Source organism: Takifugu flavidus, chromosome 8 (assembly GCF_003711565.1).
Source record: "Takifugu flavidus isolate HTHZ2018 chromosome 8, ASM371156v2, whole genome shotgun sequence".
Lineage (NCBI taxonomy): Eukaryota > Metazoa > Chordata > Actinopteri > Tetraodontiformes > Tetraodontidae > Takifugu > Takifugu flavidus.
The window spans coordinates 4,471,707-4,493,823 of NC_079527.1; the positions used below are offsets into that span (position 1 = coordinate 4,471,707).

A 22,117-nucleotide genomic window follows, 5' to 3' on the forward strand; every position below is an offset into this window, starting at 1 on the left:
TCCTGAAGACACAGAATTAGCCGCGGTAATTGCTTTGCCGCTTGTTGGTTCGCTCCTCTTTTTCTTTTTCTCCTGAAAAACCAGGTGATCCACTTCAAAGCACAACCCCTCCCCCTGACAGGAAAGGCGGCGTCCTGGACTGTCAGCAGCCTCCGGTGAGCACGGTCCACATGGACATTACAATGATTCTGCAGTTTTGAGGATTTATTGCTGCAGGGATTTGCAAACAGAGACAAGAAGAGATCAATCTGGGTAGGGAAGTGTTAAATTGCCAGCAGCTTCAGCTTCCTCTCTTTCTCCATGTCTGTGTTTCGCTCTTTTTCCCGCCATCTCTCCCTCCGTTGGCGGATTTGTTGCGGCTCTGCTTTCAAACTCTTGCTAGATTGTGATGATGGCTCCTGAAACTGCAAAACAGACAAAATGTCCCTCGGCCGTGGACGCTCTCTCGTCTTCTTGACGCTTCCCTTCTGCCTGCTCTTTCCAACTTCTCTAATTTCCCTTCATCTGTCTCTTTGTTTCACTGTGGTCCGGTTCATGTTAGGAGGTGACACGGGGAGCTTTAGTCTGTCCCTTCTCTGTGTCCATGTATGGCCATCCTGTCAGGAAACACACAAACACAAAAGAAGCAGACGGTGAGGCAAACACGGAGCACAGGGGACCGGCTCAGGGCTTCCATCTATCAACGATGGAGGAAGAACAAGCAGGAAAATGTGCACGCAAAACAAAAACACGGAACGTAGCTAAAGAGAAATAATTGAGGGTGAAGGAGGGATACGAAATGATTGGTAGGAGTATGGAAAAAACGTCGCGGAGGGGGACGGGATGCCTCTACCGGGAATCTGACCTTTAATTGCAATGAAAAGGGACGATATTCCAGGCAATAACATGGTCCAACATCTGTTGTTTTACATTAAGAATGACACCACTGAGTCTTCCTTCCACTCATGTGCACGGTGATGAAGACAAACGCTCCGGTTTGCGGATGATCGATCGCGCTCGGAGTGCTCAACAAGTAGCGGGGAACACGCGCGGAGCAGTCACGGCTGTTGTACGCTGGGATGGCGCACATCAGACCGCCTCAGAACCAGGCCTCTCAACAGTGGTCTCACTGAAGGCTTCCTCACACGTGCCTCACAGCGGGAATATAAAGCCGCTGGTTATTAAGGAGGGTTTTATGACAGCGGATGGGTCCTCTGCGTTTTTCATTCAATAAACCAGCCACAATAAAGCTTCCACCGAAAGCCGTCCTCATCACACGCAGGTTATTGTTGCAGGTATATTGCATAAGGCCCACAGTGGGAGCAATAAAAGTTTCTCCTTCTGTTGGCTTTGAATCACAACACACAGAAGTTGAACCCCAGCAGGAGGAGTTGAAGCCGTTAACGGCTAAAACATAATATGGATAACATGGGAAAATCCGCTGATATTTTAGAGGAACGAGGCAGAGAATCAGCCGCTGGTCTTCTCTAGGATCCTGCTCTCCCGCGCTCTTCTGTTGGCTCACATTTAGTTTGTCATGTTTCATGTTCCCCCCTCAGGGTGGGTCCATTTATTGGGTTTAGTCTTCTTAATTAATTCTTTTCTATCTAATTTGGTGTTATGGTGAGCGTCTGTCTTCTGCTACTTCCTGTATGGAGCAACTGCTGATCCTCCTCGTCCGCCTGCTTGTCTTCTCGTCTTCCGTCTGTCCTGCTGTCCTTCACCTGTGCTACAGCCTCCCCCATCTAAATATAAAAGCTGTGTTCCCTCTCTCCCCCTCGACAGGTCAGTCCACTTTGCGCCTCACGTGGATCATGTCCTGCGCTCCACCGTGGGGCTTCCAGCTTGCTGAGCTTTTCCCCGTGCTCTGCCCAGAGTAACAGTGGTCTGACACCAGTATGGGAGAGCCACTGACCAGTATGAGCTTTGCTTGTGATAAATCTGTGTTGCATTCATGGCCCAATGTGATGAATACGCCTTTTTTGTTTGGGGGTGGGTTAAGCCTCCATCATTTGGAGGAATCCCTTCTGCCCTCAGGTATTTCTGCATGCACGTTAGATATGTGGAGGGATATTTCTGCTTGCTGCTGACCCTTCCTGTACCCTTTGTTGATTTTGGGGAGAAGGAGAGGGGGGTGTCTATGGTGCTGTGAGGAACCCCCGTAAATCGCTGCGCTGCCTTCATTGTGAGTTGAGTATTTGAGTGTTGCAGCTGGTTAATGCTGATTGAAACTCTGTAATATCAGATCATTTCAGCTGAATTATGAACATGGAAATGAGCCTTGGATAAAGATGAGAATGTTTAGACTGTGAAATGGACCAATAAAGACAAATAAAAGTTGGCTTTTGTGCTAATGTAGACATTTTTAGATTTGTTAAGCTGTTTTATCCCTACTGATGTTCACACGTGATGCGCTTTGCTCTAAAATATTAATAGATTTTTTTTACAGCTGCGATTTGTTTTCTTTTTCTCAGAGTCACCGTCGGCAGTTGTGCAAATGCTGGAAAACGTCACGCTGGCAACTCCTTTTATCTAGTTCTGTTTCATTTGGACTGGTTCTGAAGCTGCTCGAAGTGGTCCGGTGATCACAGCGACGAGCAGCACTGCTCCTTTAATCCAGGAACCGCACGGAGAAAGTGCTGTGGGAGCAGCAGGAGCAGGAAGAGTGTTTCTGATGGAGTGGAAACTTTGGTACGGGGAAAAGGCATGAGAGAGAGAGGGGGAGAGAGAGAGGGAAGGTGGGAGAGAGAGGGTGAGAGAGAGGGGGAGGTGGGAGAGTAGGGGAGGGAGAGAGAGAATGGGTGAGAGAGAGGCGAGAGAGAGGGGAGAGAGAGGGGAGGTGGGAGAGTAGGGGGAGTGAGAGAGAGAGAGAGGGCGAGAGAGGGAGAGGGGAGAGAGAGGGGCAGAGAGGGGGAGGGGGGAGAGTAGGGGAGGGAGAGAGAGAAAGGGTGAGAGAGAGGGCGAGGGGGGGGGGGGTGGGAGAGTAGGGGGAGTGAGAGAGAGAGGGCGAGAGAGAGAGAGGGGGGAGAGAGAGGGGAGGTGGGAGAGTAGGGGAGGGAGAGATAGAGGGCATGAGAGAGGGGGAGGGGGAGAGAGAGAGGGGGGAGAGAGAGGGGGAGGTGGGAGAGTAGGGGAGGGAGAGGGGCAGAGAGGGGGAGGGGAGAGAGAGAGAGGGGGAGAGAGAGAGGGCGAGAGAGAGGGGGAGGTGGAAGAGTAGGGGAGGGAGAGGGGCAGAGAGGGAGAGGGGCAGAGAGGGGGGAGGGGGAGAGAGAGAGGGAGAGAGAGGGAGGGAGGGAAGGAGAAAGAGAGAGGGGGAGATCGAGGGAGAGAGAGAGATGAAGCGCAGCACATGGTCGGCAGTCTGAGTGTTTGTGTGAAACCATTAGACGACCATCAGTGAGCACTTTACTGTAGGACAAGCACAAGCGTGCACACACACACACACACACACACACACACACACACAGAGGAAGAAATTCCGTTCTAGCCCTTTTTTCAACCATTTTTCCATCCAAACCTACAACTTCCTGGTCCATGTTGCTGCTGGCATCGATGAAGCATGAGACACGTCTTGGGTGATCTGCTCATCTCAGAGCTTTTCCTCACAGCAGTCATCAGCTGAGCTCTCTGCCCCTCATCCAGACGCTTGTCAGTAAACATCTCCGCACCTTAAACACACCTGGTGCTGCCACCTGGCTGCTTAAACAGACCTTCATACCGGAGGTTGGGGACTCCTCAGGAGCCTGCACTCACGGCAGGATTTACCCACAACCAACACCCAAAGTCTGCCGGAAGATGCCAAATCTGAGATCACTTCAGTCATCATGTACAGTTAAGCGTGCACAGTGTGTGCACGTGGTGTTTCCAGTTGTGTCGACAAAACTGAACCAAAACTATTCTTTGGCCTTTTTCAATCCCAATGCCAAGGTCAGATTCCGCCACTACACATTACAGGAACGTCCTGAAGTGTTGTAGGAGCAGCATCTGCTCCGGGTGTGAAGCTTCTCCTTCACCCTCTGTGCCATGACAACACACACACAGGCCACGGTGGGTCCCTCACACACTCTTCCTGCCACCACATAGACAACCTGCAATGGATTCATCCACTGCTGAAAATAGTGCCCAACAAATGTTCCAAAAAGAGTCATTAAAATTACATCTCCAGCAGGAAACTCCCAGCCCAGACATTTAACACACACCCACACACCCACACACACACACTCACACACAGAGCCTGACCTGGACTGAATTCATTTATATATGGAATTTTGATAAGTGAAATTCAAATTCCAGCCTGATTTTTAAAATCACCTCCCAGAAAAAAGTTAGAAAAGGGCAGTTTTACAGGACTGATTAGTAGAGGATGTGGATAAACTATAGTTGTGAGGACTAAAGTCTGTTTACACCCTCGTTCCCTCACTAACTTTCCTCCATTATAGGAACAACACGCACATTTGCTTCACAATAAATTGATGAAGAGATCCTAGATTAAATGCCCGTGTGTGTGTGTGTGCATGTGTGTGTGTGTGTGTGTGTGTGTGTGTGTGTGTGTTCACATTAACCACTGTTAACAGCAAACACAGAACTTCATCACTAATTTATACCGCTGGATTACGTCAACCTCAACCACTCACATTCACACACACGTGCACACACACACACGTGCACACATGGTCAGACTCGACATTCTGGCTATTTTGGTCCACTCTTACATGATTCTGTCCTGAGTTTATCTCAGCATCATTTCGAAGTCAATCTTTCCTCAAAGTTTTCCGCCCTGACTGGGTTTGACCCCCCCCCCCCCCCCCACCCACCAAACTCTCCAAACATTCCGGCTCGGTCCCTATCCTCCAGCCTTCCCTCTATTCTATTCTCAGCAGTCAGCGGTGTATCTGGAGCAGTTTTCATCCTACTTACGGCTCAAGAGGAGCGTAGTGGTGATGAAGATGATGAAGAGGAGGAGCAATGAGGAAGCCCGAGGAAGCAAGAGTTTGTTTTCCAGGTGCTGATGGGATGGATGGATGCCGGATGAGGGAGGGACAATAAAAAAAGGACTCTTTTACCATCTTAGATCTGTCCCACTCTGCTGCCGTGGTAACAACCACATCTCCTGTCATCCCCCTCTCTCTGTCTTTCACTCCCTTGCTCTCTCACTCTCTCTCTCTCTTTCTCTCTCACTCTCTCGCTGGCTCCACCTACCATTTGTTTGCTCAACCCTCCCCTCTCTCTCACTCAAACACACACGCACGCGTGCACATGCACAAAATGGAACTTTAACTTGCAAGGTTACTCTATCCATCACCTCTAAATGTGCACGATAAAAAATCATTGTTTTGTAAATTACTTTTTAAAAAAATCACAGCCGTCCATTTTAACAGCAGATCTACGCGTTACACACCGTTATGAAGTTCAATTAAGAGCAGGGACATAAAGGAAACACAATCAGCTTCATCGCTTAGTGAGACAAAACACTAATGTGCACACACGTGCGCACACACACTCACTGGTTGGATATTGGAGCAACGTACTAAAACATTTAAAGAGCAAACAATTAGCTAAAAGTGTTGGTGACGGTGCACATTTATCCCTGAGAGCTGATTCAGTGGAGCTCCATCTGTATCATCCCCCCAGTCCCATAATTTTGATTTAATTGGTTCATTATTTGATCAGGTTTTTTTTAGGCAACATGCTCATGTTGTCCACAGTGCATCTTTACTGATTCATAGTTGCCCCTCAGTAGCTAATTAGCATAACTTCAGTAACTGCTGCATCTATTTCTTACTATTTATATATATACTGTACATATGTCTTATTTTATTTATCTTATTCTAATGTTGTCTTTTTTATGTTGAATGTTGCAGCGTCACACCAGGACAAATTCCTAGCTTGTGTAATACTGTGTATTACATGAACAATGGCAATAAACCTGATTCTAATTCTAATTCTAATTCTAAACTGCTTTGGAGCAAAAAAAAATATATGTATGGTCATAAAATGTCTTTAAAATGGTTGATTTGTATAAGATCGCACTCTTGCAATGGAAATCTTCTGTTTTATAAAATACTCATAGTGATAACAGCTAATGAAGCACATCTAGAGAATGCTTGCTCATATGCACTGTTAATTATTAATAATGTAAAGACACGTTGGCCAGCTGTTGATCCTGTTGTCATCACGCACAGCAGCTGGACTTTACATCAAACTTTAATGTTCGTGTGTTGACAGCAGCTTATTTTCCAGCTTCGCGTCTCTGACGGCTGCACACAGCTCGTTTTCTTCCTATTCTCCAAAACGTTTTCCATGGTGCCTTCAGGCGCCCCGTTTGTTTTGTGCTTGCGTGCCTCCTCTGTTTTTCTGTTGCTTTCCTGCAGTCCAGACAGCTTTATCACAGGGTTCCTGGACCAAAATAACACATGTGTTCCTGCCACGAGGATAATGGTGTTGATTACCCACATGCACCATCTGCTCAGATTGAATGTGAAAAAGATCTGCAGGAACTGATGTAACACTGAAACCTGAATAAGCTGCCTGGAAGGAAGGAAGAAAAAAAGATCGGATGCGTTTCAGTCAACACGGATGCTTTTTATAGCTAATCCTCCACAATCAAAGTGTATGAGAAAGGAATTAAGGGAGCAAGCGTGAAAGATCCAGCGATACACAACACTGTCATTGTTGAAAAGGTCCAGATCCAGATCCAGATCCTTATCCAGGTCCAGATCCAGGTCCAGGTCCAGATCCAGATCCAGGTCCAGGTCCAGATCCAGGTCCAGATCCAAAACCAGATCAAGATCAAGATCAAGATCCAGATCCAGGTCCAGGTCTTGGTCTGTACTTGCTTGAGGTTAACATTTAACATGAAACCATTGCAGTGTTTCCTCCCTCTCTCCCAACAGGCTAGGTCATAGTTGTCAAACTCTGGCCCGTGGGCCAAATTTGGCCTGCAATGTAATTATATTTGGCCGGTGAAGCCATACCAATTGACTATTAGAGCTGGCCTGCCGCTATTATTGCTTAAAGTGCAAGTGCTAATACTACAAATACCAGAATGCCCTGCTGGTGTTTTGGTGTGAAAATCCACACTCCACATCAGTTGGTGGTGGTAATGCACCAATTTGTGACTTGCCAACCACCAAGAAAGAGGAAGTAGTCATAGCGACCTTATATGCTAATGCTAATTCTGGCACTACCCCCCAAAAAATGATTAAAGCAAAGGCAGAAAATAGGACCTTTCTAAACAGGTAGGAGGCAGAATATCTGTTTAGATATGTAAAAGACAGACCCGTCTTCCTTGTATGTGGAGCCAATGTGCATTACAAGGAGAACAACAACAGATGACACTATAAAACACAACACCAAGACAAGCACAAACACCTGGAAATGACTCAAAGGTGCCAGAAAGTAGAAGAGATGAAAAGGCATTAGACTTACATTACATTAACTTACAATGGCAAAAGATTACTGTTGAAATTTAATTCAGAAGGCTGCAAATCAAAAGATAAGAAATTAATGCTGGTGATGTGTTTTTTTTATTTGAATTTCGATTTTGCATGTGTGCAATAATAAATTATTTTATTGTGTTAAGCTTTGCTTGTTCCATGTTCAGTTGTTGAGCAAATCTAGTTTGGGTCCATGTCAAAAGGTTCCCTGTTATAGCTGGAGGAAGATTTTTTTCAGTAAATGTCAATGTTGGCCCGTGACTTTGTCCCAGTTTTGAATTTTGGCCCACTGGGTACTTGAGTTTGACACCTCTGGGCTAGGTGGTCTTAGGGGCTGGAACGTGACCACGCAGACAGAATTGCAGGACTTGCGGTCATGTGTCCTCAGGGTTTGGACACCTAAAAGCCTCAGATTTCCTGGGGGGGAATCCACTTCATCAGCTTGACGCTGAAGCGACCCAATGTGAAACTGAGTTATCCTTCCAGAAATCTGAAAAGTCCCGATGAGAGTGAAGCAGAACCGTGGAACCAAACGGGACAGCAGGAGCTCATTTGTGACATTTTCTTCCCGAGTGAAAGCAGAATGTTTGCAGCCTGTAAAACTTAGATAACGACTAACAAACCGGGACCGTCTCATGTAACGCAGGTTAGACGACACACTTTTCAACAATATCTAGTTGATCGTTCAATAGGATCACACACACATCCACCCACACCCACCCACCCACCCACCCACCCACCCACACACACACACACACACACACACACACAGTGCCTGTGTCCATCCTCAGTGGCTTACTCGTTAGTTAATGATTCATATTATTCTGGATGCATCCGAAATATGTAGACAGAGTTTATTGATTTGAGATGGTGATAGACGGCATTCGTTCGCTGGCATTTCAGGAGGGAAGAAGAGAGGAGGAGTAGAAAGAGGTGGGACGGTCAAGGGAAAGGCTTTTTGTGGACCTATTGATCGTAAGAGGAGATGCTGTGTGTGTGTGTGTGTGTGTGTGTGTGTGTGTGTGTGTGTGTTGTGTGTGTGTGTGTGTGTGTAAAAAAGAGAGAGGGAGAAAGCAAGAAAAAAGAGGGGGTAATGGGGGGGTCGATCTCCTTAATTATTTAGTCCAGCCGGTAGAGTCTTAGGAGAAGGTGGGAAAGAGAGAAGAGGATAAGAAACAAAAAAAGTAAGACAAGAAGGAGGAAAGAGGAGAAAGTGTGTGTGTGTGTGTGTGTGTGTGTGTGTGGTGTGTGTGTGTGTGTGTGTGTGTGTGTGTGTGTGTGTGTCTATATATAGTCATCAGCACTGCTGAGTGGACTGGTTCCCAGACTTTAGTGAGACTGGGGACTCCCAGTCAGGCTGAATCTGTAGGAAGATCAAGCTGATCCAGGATCATTTAATGATCTGCTTCAAGAAACAGGAGTTGGATTAAGACAACAACAACAACTAATAATAATAATAATAGATTAATAAATGTATCAAAATCTGGTTAATATGATTTGAAGAGGTTGGTGCACCAGAAACAGATGAACACAAACACTCTCAGGGAAGACGGAGGACACTTTTAGTGATGTCACAAACAGGATCCAGAGGGTTTGGAATCATCAGGACTAAAATCTGAGGGAGCTGTGGGTGTATAAGGGAGCACTGGGCCCCAATCACCTGGTGTTGGTCCTCCAGTCCCTCCATCCCCGCCACTCGTTCCAACTGACCACACAACACTGAAATTATCCAGAAATAGTTCACCCAATCACAGCATTAAAAAGTCCTTGTTGAAATATCACAGTCACATTAGCCAGGCAGCCATTATTGAGTGAGTCAATGTGTCATATTTGGATTGTAGAACTTGGCACCAACACGTTCTGCTTCTTCTGTCTGAAAGTGAATTTGTTCATTCATCAGTTGCATTTCTTTGATTTAACTGAATCCTCTGCTATTTTTAGAAAGTTTGACTGTTTTGTCCACACATGAAGAGGTGCATTAGCGCTTTGGTCAGATCCCATCAAGAGCATAGAGAAAGTCATGGCTGCCTTGAACGTATTCCGCTCAGTTTGATTGTGACTGAGGTTGGTACGCAGAAAGAGGACTTCCTGCCACACTTGAGGCTGCAGACTCAGGACCAGGAGCCGGCCTTTGGCACCAAGAACAGCATCTGGCCCGGATCTTCTATATCCAACCACTGAACGTATGACTCTGCCTGCCTCTTCTGAAAGAGGCAGGTGGTGTCTGGGGTCTGACAGTGTTTGGATGTGCCCCTGCAGTGAATCCAACAAGCGCCGAAAACTGCTGCTAATGTCACATGTAGCCAGCAGCTAAGTGTTTGTGCCATGTCTAATTTAGCAAGATGAATGATTTATGCTGGGGTGTAAATAGCTCTGCAGAGGTTAGCCTGAATTACACACACCTGAGTGCCAGGTGGCTCCGAGCAGAGCGGCTGCACTTCACATCACACAGCATCGTTGCGTTTTTAACAAGCCACCTGCTTTTAAAGCTGCTTTAGAAGAGGAACCATGTCTTCCTGCCTGCACACTCGACATTGCACCTGAGCTTCAGTCCATTGGGCGTCACTGCGGTGCTGACGGATACGGTGCTGTAAAGTGTTTTGGAACTACAGTCGGTGGACTCCTACCTGTTGGGTTTAAAGAAACAACAATTACTTATATTAAATTCGTGTCAAATATAGTTGAAAATGTTCATTATCTGTACAGTTTACATCAAATAACACAAATATATGGATTTACAGGTTATTGCGTTCGCTAGCCTTCAGTTCGTGAATCTCTCAAGACAAAAAGTCTGTGTTTAATCCTACAAAATTAAATATAATGTGGTTTCATGTTAGGATGCAGGACTGGGCCTACACTGTCCTCCATGTAGCAAATACACACGTGTGGCAAATCCAAAACACCCCAGAACTGCCCTCTGTATGCATGCCACCATTTTGTAGGGGCGTCTGAACGTTACTGTTAAAATGAGAATTCCTACATAGTGGAAAAAATATCCCACAACTCTTTTAGGAAAAGTTGCACTAAACTAAACAATACTAACTAAACAATATTGTTACTGTTATGATTATTATGAATTCCACCATTAATAATAATAACAATAACAACAAAACGGGCTATCATCATCGGCATCGCAGTCTCGGAAGACCATAGATTTCTTGTGCCTGGGAGTTAGGTTTTAACACAGCGTCTTCTGTGGCTGAGAAGGCCAATGCGTGAGGCGCAGACACGGCCGCAGATGTCGCAAGTGTGGGCCACACCCGAGGATGGCAACGGTGAGGAGGAGACCTGTTGTTGCTTTCTCTTTATCCTCTTTGTTTCGTGGTGTTTTGCCAGAGTGTTTTCATAATTGAGCAGCCCGGTGTGGAGCGCCTTCTGCCACTTGAGGCGGTCCTGGGCAGTGACTTCCCAGTTGTCAAGGCTGATGTTGAAGCTCTTGAGATCTTGCTTGCAGACGTCCTTATAGCGTAACTGGGGGCGTCCTTTCTGTCTCTTACCAGACGACAGTTCGGCAAACAGGATGTCCTTTGGAATATGACCATCATCCATCCGGCAGACAAGGCCCAGCCAACGTAGACGTCTTTGCCTCAGTAGGGAGTACATGCTTGGAAGCTGTGCTCTCTCTAAGATTGCCGTGTGGGTGACCATGTCTTTCCAGGTAACGCCCAGTATACGCCTAAGGCAGCGAAGGTAAAAACTGTTTAGCCTCCGTTCTTGGTGGGAATATAGGGTCCAGGTTTCGCTACCATAGAGGAGTGTACTAATGACACAGGCTCTGTACACCTGCACCTTTGTATGTGTAGTGAGCTTTCCATTGTCCCATACCCTCTCTGTCAGCTTCCTGAAAGTTGAGGCAGCTTTTCCAATGCGTCTACTGAGCTCAACATCAAGGGACAGATTGTCAGTGATGGTGGACCCGAGGTAGGTGAGTGAAGGTGTTTACGGCTTCCAATGTGTAGTTGTTGATAGTGATAGACGGGGGATTTTCAGTGCCCTGTCCCATCGTCTTGGTTTTGTTCAGGCTGATGACCAGGCTAAAGTCCTGGCAGGCTTGGGAGAAATGGTCCATGAGGGTTTGCAGGTGCTCTTGGGAGTGTGCTACCACTGCTGCATCGTCGGCAATAACAACAAAACGGGCTATAGGTGTTAGGAAATAAGGGTTTTTGTTGGCTGCAGCAATAGTGTCAGACATAGAAGCATGCTGTAACTTCGTGCTGTATTTTTTTAAGAACACCTTCTGCTCCTCAGGACTCCTCACATGTGCCTCTCCAGGCACTTTGTAAGCTAGACAACAGCTCTGTTGCGTAACTTCAAGATAGCAGGAAGAAGTCCGGTTGCAGGAGAGATAGAGATAGGAAGGTCCTTTTGCTGATAACAGGAATATACAGATCCCCATCGTCTGCTAACTCTGCCTCACTCTATCACGGCATCTGTGTCTCCTTTTCAAAGGAAAGAGCCTGTTTTCTGAGGGCAGATCAGTGACCCAGACTTTATAGTTTTACACTCATAAATGATGGATGAGAGAGAAAGAGCCAAAGTCAGACGTCAACTTTAACTGCTGAGAGCGATACAGGACACGTAAAAAGGTCTGGACTGGGAGACAATGAGCAAAAAGATGAGGATAATTAGGAAGAGAGGATAAATAAGAGAGGTGGGTCTGAGAGGGAAAAGACAAGGATCACAAGGATGGAAACAGAGACGGAATGGGGCCAAGAAGAGCTGCAATAAAGAGGCAGAGGCGTGTCATTAGAGGGAGGAGAAGGGTGAAGAATGAGGATGTCTCTGGGGCTGACACTGCAATCAAAAATTCAGCTGCTGTTGCAGTGTCCACTCGGCTGTGACACACCAACTCACAGAAACAAATAAACCGCTTCCCCTGCACCCCGCAGTGGAATCAGAACACTGGAGTTCTATACAAAAGGATCTCAGGAGTGATTTACAGAAATAATGGGTGTATTCAAGAGGAAAACACACACACACACACACACACACACCACACACACACACACACACACACACACACACCTGTGGCAGAGGGCCTAAACGTACTGGATACTGGATTGTAATAACGTGTGTCACAGCAGTACCATTCACTATTAATAAAATGACTGAAGAAGAAGAAGAATGTCACAAGAGTCGGATCTGACGCACGCTGATGCCAGTTCTTAAAATAAAGACGTGCACGTCACTGGTGATTTACGACTGACCATTAATCAGTTCAGAGCGTCCAGAGCTTTCCTTCTTCACCACTGTGCTATCCCAGACCAGAGATGGAAAGACTCCCGCTGGGTTCTAATCACAGCTGAACATGCATGGAAAGCCTCTCCAGAAGACGCCACCTAATCTGGCGGGTTGTGGTTCTTCTCACCACTTTTTTGTGCTGTGATTTGGGTCGTCATTGCGGCTCCTCCTATTTGCCATCTCAGTTGCAGCGTCAGGTAATCCAAGTTTAAGATGTTCTGAGGCACCAGTGACAGATTTCTATGAACCTCAAACTTCACCATGGGCACCATTCATCATGTACAACCTCACATCTCCTTTATGACACATGATTCTCCAGTGCAGCGCCTCCGCTCCTGTCTATCTGGTACTTTAAAACCCGAACCCTGTAACTCAGGTTCGGAACAAACACATTTTCCACCATCTTGACAGGTGACCCCAAGCAACTCCTTGGAAATTTGTAAATGAATTTCAAAAACCATCTAAACTTACTCAACCTTTTTAGCTTCCATTCACACTGGTACATCTACATTTGTGCCATCAGACATTCTACAGCAGCACAATACAAAAAACGGAATTTTCTTTCAAATAATATATTATCTATTATGTATGACCAAACCAACAGTATAAACTAAGTGAACACTATGATATAGACCTATCAAGTAATGGCCATATGTGGATGTATCATGTAGTATGTCTATAATACACAGATCCCAGGAATTGTGGCAAAATCAGAGGGTGTCATTGTAACACAAAATGGGCTGAGAAGTAAAAGAGAACACGAGCGAGAGAAAGAGGGAGCGAACCAACATTAACAAGGTTCCTTCACCCAGAGTATCCTGATATGGTTCTATTGGTTTACTGTCTTATTGGAAGATGTGCTGTTCAATTTGGGGGATCTGACTGTTGATCTCCTGCTCAACAGAGAGAAGCCCCACGCTCCCCGAAGGCCGGTAAATGCGTTTACATGTGCATCTAAATCGGACTACACTTCTCACTCAATTGGCATGAATTAATTATGCAACCGGACCAAGCAATTTGCAGAAGACATATTATGGGTGGAGTCATGTTACTTCCTCTCCACTAGGCGGCGAGTTGCAGCGTTTTACTTTTGCTGGATTTCCAACTTCAGGGTAATTTTATGGGGGGTCGGAGCCGTTTGTGCCTGTCTCCCTTGCAGGAACGTGTCTGGAATGACCATTTTACGGGGTCTTCAAGGCCCTGCCACAGGGTAGGTATTTAGATCGGCGCCAAAAAACTCCTAGGTGGGGCTTGAGGATTACTAAATAGCTAAACCTAGAGGTTGTGATGCAGAACCCAGTAGGAGAGAAGCATTAGCCTAGCAGACACCGCTGATTCTGTCGTTTAAAGCATCCACCGCCGTTTACAAGAACACACAAACCCCAACCACCCTCAACTACCATAAGTATAACTACAAAAAAGACATGTGGGCAAAACTCTGGACATTTCCTGGAACTGTTGTGAATCAGATTCGCCTAGATCAGAGGTGTCAAACTCAAATACCCACTGGGCCAAAATTCAAAACTGGGACAAAGTCACGGGCCAACATTGAGATTTATTGAAAAAAAATCTTCCTCCAGCTATAACAGGGAACCTTTTGATATGAAACCAAACTAGTTTTTCTCAACAACTGAACATGGAACAAGCAAAGCTTAACACAATACAATATATAATTTATTATTGCACACATGCAAAATCGAAATTCAAATTAAAAAAAAACACATCACGGGCATTCATTTCTTCACAACAATTATGCACGATTGAAGCTTGTGACATTGCCGAAGGGCCCGACCCCACAGTGGAGACACGATCATCACCAGGGAATGTTTCTGTAAGGTTCCTGGCTCTAGTAATTACCAGGAACCCCCACAGTGGAAACACTGTTGTTGTTGTTGGGTCACACCAGTTGGTATTTTAGACCACAACAATTCACCAAGAGGCAGTAATGAACGAATTTACGTGACAGTAAACTCGTCCATGAAGCAGCATTACGGCGTCTCTGTGTTGTTCCAATACTTTGCTACGTTTCACCCGGTTCCTAGTGGTTGCTACCCCACACAGAGGACTGTCACCGCTCGATGGGATGCTCCTGCTTCCTGGTCAGCAAAATACAAGCGAAATATAGCGCACGCGCAGATGCCAGCTCGCCAACCACATGCTCTTGTCAATTGACTCACAACCAAGGAACGTGGGGGCGTTAATCCAGCTACTCTGGGCCGATTCTAGTCGAGCTACGGCATTCACGTGAATTTTATGTAAACACACTCACTGACTGGTAAACGCTGTTATTTTAACTGCTAAAATCCTACCCTTCACCAGCAGGTGGTGACAGGAATTTGTCTTCATAGATGGAGTTGACTGTGTAGTTGAGTTCCATTACACAGTTAGAAAAGTACCAAGAATATCAAACCTCAACAGCATTTCTCTCTCTGCCTTCCCTCTCTTTCTGCCCCCCCACCTCTCTCTAACACAGGCACGCAAACCATAAAGGTCAGTGAGTGGTCACGTTCCATTAAAGGACTTCAGTATACACTTTCTTCTCACGCAACTGCACCTCTACACACCAACAACAATACACTCGTTCCTTCCTATTCAACCTGTTCATGTCGGAACAAGATTTGTTGTGCTTCACCTCCTCGGACAGCCGTTTGAGAGTAACCTTCACCCTCACTTCTTCTGCAGGAGTGTGACCGCTAAGATGCAGCTACTGAGACAGCAAAGCACTGGTGTTTGCTACCGGGCTGCTTTTGATTTGGTAATTATGCTCACTGAAAAGTATTCTAATTACCAGTGACTGTGAAATGAGTAGACTCCCCTCACGGCTGCACAATGAGCTGAGTGACTAAATAACTGCTGTTGGACTGCCATTAACGTAGCATTTGGCCTCATTAGCAAACAAGTTGCAAGGAAAGGGTTGCCTTTCCACAAATGACCAGTCACATTCGTTTCTGGGCAAGAACATTTGAATTTGTAATTAAGTTCGTATTTGTACTGAATAACAATTCAAAAAATTTTCTGCAGTTATAATGTTAGAGCTCACAGATTTTCACAAGGCAGTTTATCATTTGATGCACAGGTGTTGCTCACTGATTCTATAGTTAAATTACAAACCTGTCTTTAAGACTTTAACTATAGATACTGTCATCAAATCCTTTATATTTCAGTTTTCATAACCTGTTATTTCCAAAACCCTATCCCCCCACTACAGTGTTAGTTAACCCCCCTTCCAACTCTATTTCTCCACCACAGAATGAGCATTCTGCTGCACTGACCTCTCACCATGCTTCCAAAGCTCAATTAAAGTCTAGTGCTTCCAGGTCGCTGAGATAAAAAATTAGCTAGTTCTTCAATGTTACTGTTGTAATCATTCGTAGTCAAATTACCACCCCCAGATTAATGCCAGAATTTTCAACAGCAGTTCGGATGTCATTTGTCATATCCAATGAATAAATTTCCTTGATATTTATAACCTCTAGCTTAACCTTCTCAGCTATTTCAAATATTTGAGAATAAACTTTGACTTGAAAGAATCTGGACTGAGGTTGGAAACCATCTCACCTCCACCCTAGGAAGTGACACTGATCAGACCTTCTGTTTCAGCTCTGACATGTCACAAATTTTGATTTATCCATTTAGTAAATCACCATGGTCATGTTTCGGTAGAATAAACTAGGAAAGTGAGATTGGTCGAGCTGTGGAAACAATATGAATGTCTGTACAACGGGCAATTTTAGCACACTGAGGATCCAAATGACAGAGGCGGTGCTAGATGATTTATACCAGTAAAGTCATGAGAATGCTCACCAACCTAAAGGTTTTTCATTGGTAGAACTGCTGCTATTGGGTGGGGAGGTGTAACGTTAACCCTATAGAATCTGGTAAAGGGCCACGAGGAGGTCCAAGTAACCGCTCGAACATGTCTCAAGGGGAGAGCCCTTTCAAAGCAGCCATGCTCCTAGTGGAGAGTCTTTTAATACCTCTAGGTAAAGGAAGTCCCCATGATACATGAGCGTTCTCAATGACTTCTACTACCCAATGGGAAAGTCTCTGCTTGGTCAGAGAATTTCCCTTCTTGGACTCAGCATGGCAGATAATGAGATTGTACGAATCATGAAATTTGGAGGTCACTTCAGGATATTCCCTGAGTGCTTATCCTGGGCACAACAGGTGCCGAGATGGCTCTTGCTCCTCCTAAGCACCTGACCAACTGAAACTGGCTGCCTCTATAGGCTGGTTTGAAAACTGAGGGCATAAGCAGTTTGGCAAGAATGAGGGATTATGCCACAGGGTGACCCCTGTCCATTTGCATATCTGATTTACAGACAAGGCACGAAGTTCCCAACTCCCTTTGCTGAAACAATGGCAAGTAGGAATGCCATTTTCCGGGACGGCCACTTCAATTCTGTTTGATGTAACGGTCCACATGGGGACATGCAGAAGGACCTGATGGCCATCTGTAAGTCCCAAGAAGATGCCCTGAGCACTTTCGGTGGTCTGAGCCGCTGAGCCCCTTTCAAAACATGCCTAACTGGATAGTAAGACCCAATTGTTAGGCCGTCTACTGTTACACGTGAAGCAGATATAGCAGCCACATAGACCCTAAGTGTGGAGGCACTTTTATTGACATCAAATGATGCCTGTAAAAATCTCACTCCATCTGTTTCCATCGGTTTGCATAGAGAAGCCTAGTAGAGGGTGCCTGAGAATTAAGAATTGTATGGATGACCAGTTGGTCAATAACTATAGTGGAGTCCTCGCTTTCAGGGGCCATCCGTGCAGGTGTAGACAGCCTGGATTTAGGTGCCAAATGCAACCCTGCACCTACGACAGACATCTGGTCTCTCTGGTAGGCACCATGGCTGCCCCTCTAGGAGCCTGAGCATTGCTGGAAACCACATTCTTGCTGGCCAATATGGGGCTACAAGGAGAAGCTGACGTTGTACTGTTGTACTCTGGCCAAAGTCACTAACACCAGAGGAATGTTTCTATTGAGACAGGAAAATCAATTTGTAACTACACTGTCTTTAATTAGGTCATGCTCGGGAAAGCCCTCTGATCAGGGGTTGCGATGGAGTTGAAAAAACACCATGCACCTCTCAGTGGGAGCTCAAACCTGGGCTTGCTGCTAATGTAAAAATACCCAAGTGCTGAATAAATGTGGGGAAATCCTGCATCAGGGGCTGATTTTAGATTTTGGAGGAGGATTCAGGGGCAGGACTACGGGCCTTGACACTATGGATTGACGATGACTATGGATTCTAGCATCCTGAGCCCCTACTCACACCCCTGTCTCCATGTCGCTGTCTGGAAACTAGTTCCTGTACTCCTATTAAATCCTCTTTATGTCATGGCTCTATTTGTATTAACTGATAACAGGATGCAGATTCCCCCCAGTCAGTGGCTTTTAACCAGTAGCACAAGTTTGCGATTTCTTCTACATCTCGATTCTCTCCTCTAATATGCGGTCACCAGTTTCCCTCCTCTTCTGCAACCCATTAATGTAATTAAGCAATAAAAGTGATTAAACCCTCTACAGACCCCCAGGTCTCACCCACAATTGACTTACAGCTGTGAAGATGTACTCATGATACGGTTCTTTATCTCATTGTAATAAACAGCGGTCCAGATTGCTTCCACCATTTTCGCATCTACGGAGATGAGCTCAGTTTAGTCTAGCTCAGAGGCAAGGAGGATTGATGGCCCTTCATTCCATCATCTGATTTAATTTTCTTTGTTGCTCCGAGTGTACCAATAGTCCTATTACTGTATTACACATCTGTGCCCATGTTCTTCTTTTACCCACCTTCCAGGTCGTCCAGTCCAGGTATGGCTACTGATCCCCATTAAACCACTCACCACACAGCAGCAACAGTCATCACCAACAACCCAACAACATTCTGTTCACGTCTAATGGATGGTGTGGTCCTGGCTCTACCGTTCGATGTCAAATTTGTTCTCTGCTTGCTCCTTTCCTTCAGCTTTAGCTGTACTCACCTGAGGGCAGAGCAGCGCTAAATCAGAGAGACAGTGATGTAGAGAGGTATAGGGGCCTCTCGGCTGAGGTGAGAATAATTAGAGATAAACCTGAGCAAGAACAAAGAGGCACATACTGATGAGCTGCACAGAACTGGAAGTAATTATTGATCCATCACTGTAATGATCGGGTAGTCTAGAAAAAGCAGAGGAGGAAGGCAAAGAGGAGGAGGACATACAAGAGATTAGTAGTGATATACAAACACACACACACAAACTGTGTGTCAGTGAGCTTCTAAATGATTATCTCTGGTAACTAATGGCTACTGATCCCTTTGGTTGTCCAGCAGTGGAAAGTTTGGCTTCCTCTTGAAAACTGATGCTGTCTGTGGTTCAGCCTGTCTGCCCTGCTGATCTTCTATCTGTATCAGCCTCAGCTGTCACACTGCTGCAACCTGAGAACACGTGAGTCTCACCTGTCTCCTCACCTGTCATCTCTGTTGCCTGCATTTGCAGCCTGCTCCGTTCTGTCTGTGGTAACCTGATCTTGTTTGCCCATCAGTGTGAACAAACTGTTCAACCCTCTCATGTCTGCCTGCTGTCAATCTTAGCCGATGGCTCCATCGTCCACCTGTGCTCTCTGGGTCTTCTTGTTCCATTCTAACACGATGGTATTATTTAGACTTTAGGTTTATAACTTTCAATTATATTAAATTAGTTTCAGGGTTAGGGTCTCATTATCCTTCTTCACTCATTTTGGACATGAGTTGGTGCTGCTCAGCCTCTCCTGCCGCCACAAGGCTCAAACATGACTCTCACACTGCTTTTGTGTTGCGCTGTGGTACGGCAAGGCGTCTGTGAATGAATCTGTGTAGCGTACAATAGCACGCTGCCACCTGCACCCGTCTGTGGCTAAAACACCTTAAAAACAGAAGAAATGGTTTCATACTCAAATCTCAAGGGACACAGAGTCTCAGAAAGAAAGCTTACAGCTGTTCTGACAATTAAATGCTTCTTTAGGAAAAGGTTGGGAAATAAACTGGACTGCAGCCTTCAACATGCACCAATTCCTTCTTTCCATTTATGTCCTTCCTTCTGTCCATTTATCAAACAGAAGTGAGTCTGATACAATGACAGCTGCTGTTTCATTTTTAGAGCTAAAACAGTTAGTGGTTGATTGAAAAATGAACAGAGCCACACACTGATTGACTGAAGACTCATGCTAAGGTGACTGGAGTGTGAGTGGGTACTGAAAAACCAATAAAACAAAAAAAGCAAATGGAGTGAAAGAATTATGGAGACATAAAAAGACAAATTACAAACAGGAGAAATATGACATGAACTGTAATCAGCCTGCAGGTTGCTTTGTTCAATTACAGCCTCCCACACGTCAAACTCCCTCTGTTTGTGTGTGTGTGTGTTGTGTGTGTGTGTGTGTGTGTGTGTGTGTGTGTGTGTGTGTGTTTGTTTTGCCGCAGTGCCACGTCTCTCTCCGCCCACTCTGAAGCTAAAAACAAACACAGCAGCTCTCATTACAAACAATCCAATCAATACCCTGAAACCTCTGGCAGCAGTCCATGCAGTGTGTGTTTGTGTGTGTACACATGTGTATGAAAACAGTGTACCATTGTGTGTAGATTCACATGTTGTTAAATTATGAGTGGAGCAGCAGCTGGTCATGAAGAAACTGGTTAGTGGTGAGGTTCATCAATCATCCATCATTTCACTGTCATGTTGGGCTAAATTAGCTGTACTATCAATACCTTTAATTTTATTTAGGTCTACTAAAAAAAAAGAAAAAAAACACTGAATTTCCTATTCAATTGCAAAAAACGAATTTATCCAGATTTAATACTAAAAGTAGCCTAAAGAACAAATACAAAAAAATACAGCTGTCATTCAGTCCTGATCACAGGGAGGTCAGCAAGTCTATGCTTCAGGCAAATTTTGAGAGGTTTTCCAGAAGTTTGCTTTTTTTCGTTTTTTGTAACAATTCACCTTCTTGGTTCCTTTCCACCACCTCACCTGTTGGCCCAGGTCTCACCAGGCCTCAGTCACACCTGCACCCATTCCAGATGTTCCTCTGTAGTATTCACAGAGGGCTGCTCGACCTGCCATCTGTACCCAATGACGAATTTTTTGCCAATGTCCTTTCTGGTTCTTTTTTTTGTGTGGCACTTGGGTCTTTGCCTTAATTGTCAGTACAATCTGGCCAGCAATGGACCCAGCACACAATCCTAACCCTCATAATGGTTGATGGCTGCCTCCACTGCAGAGGCAAGGTCAGCAGCCTCGATTAACAGGTAAGTTCATGTTCTCTAAGTTTGTTTTAGCCGGAGAGTTACAACAACTAACAGTGCTGCTTACCCAACGTCACGCACCAACTCTTTCTGTGCCCATTGCCATTCCAGCGTCACCATCAGAATCCCTGAACCTAAAGTTGGAGCCCCAGAAAGCTCTGGCAGTGATCCAAAGACCCCGGTGCTTTGCTGACAAACTGTCCTCTTTTGGTCTCTTTTGTTTTCTCAGTTTGCTAAGGTAGCGTTCACTGACCGGGGAATGGCAGAATGGAAGAGACATTCCCCAACCAGCTTCTGCTTTGTTCCACAGCATCTCAGATGCGTTATGAATGGTTTAGGAGTGGCCAGAATGAGCAGGAAACATGGATTGATGCCATTTAAGCAGAACAAAGGATCGATGGCACATTACTCAATTGACTTCCGGGCTCTTGCCAACCAGAGTAACTCTACACTTCCACCTTTTGGACAAACCTGACCTGCTGCTTTTCCTGAAATTTTCGTGGCTTTGCCATCATGATCCATATGTGAACTAGGGAACAGGAACAAATTGGGAGCTTCCTGCCACCTCACTTGTCTGAAGCGGGCATCTCTTCCACTTCAGACTCTGCTGCTCCCTCCAGACTTCACAGATGTTCCTGCTGAGTACCATGATTATCAGCAGTAAGGCCAGGGCCACCTCATTACCTCCATAATCTCCCTATGACTGCGCCATAGATCTTCTGCCCAGAACTTTGCTGCTCAAGGGATGCTTGTAATCCCTGTTGGAGTGAGAAAAATGGGCCATGGAGACACATGTCAATGAGTCCCTGTCTGCTGGACTCCACTTGCTTCTTCTCCCATGGGGGCAGGAGTCTTAATGGAAAAGATAGACAAAGCCCTGCAGCCTTTGATCGACTACCATGGATTAAATGACATCACCATCAAGAACCACTATCCTTTGCCTCTCATGTCCTCCGCCTTTGAACCCTCCAAAGTTTCCACAACAACACATGCATTCAATACGACTGTTGGATATTATAAATATTTGTTCATGTCTTTTGGACTCGCCAATGTCCCGGCTATCTTCCAGATCCTCATCAATGATGTTTTGCAGAATATGATTATGTGTTTGTTTATCTGGACATCATTCTTGTCTTTTCTATGATTCATGAAAAGCAAGCCTTCCCCCCCAAGGATTGGTCCGTACTG

At 45.5% G+C, this 22,117-nt stretch overlaps 1 long non-coding RNA gene across 2 annotated transcripts; it reads left to right on the forward strand.

Moving 5' to 3' along the window:
- Nucleotides 1-145: 145 nt before the first annotated feature.
- LOC130530428 (uncharacterized) lies at nucleotides 146-2,702 on the forward strand. 2 transcript variants are annotated; one of them, XR_008951834.1, is made up of 3 exons: nucleotides 146-252; nucleotides 1,765-2,164; nucleotides 2,454-2,702. It is a non-coding gene; the product is annotated as an uncharacterized LOC130530428 (long non-coding RNA). The 2 variants fall into 2 exon arrangements; XR_008951835.1 differs by lacking the exon at nucleotides 2,454-2,702 and having other exon boundaries at nucleotides 1,765-2,333.
- The last annotated feature ends 19,415 nt before the right edge of the window (nucleotides 2,703-22,117 follow it).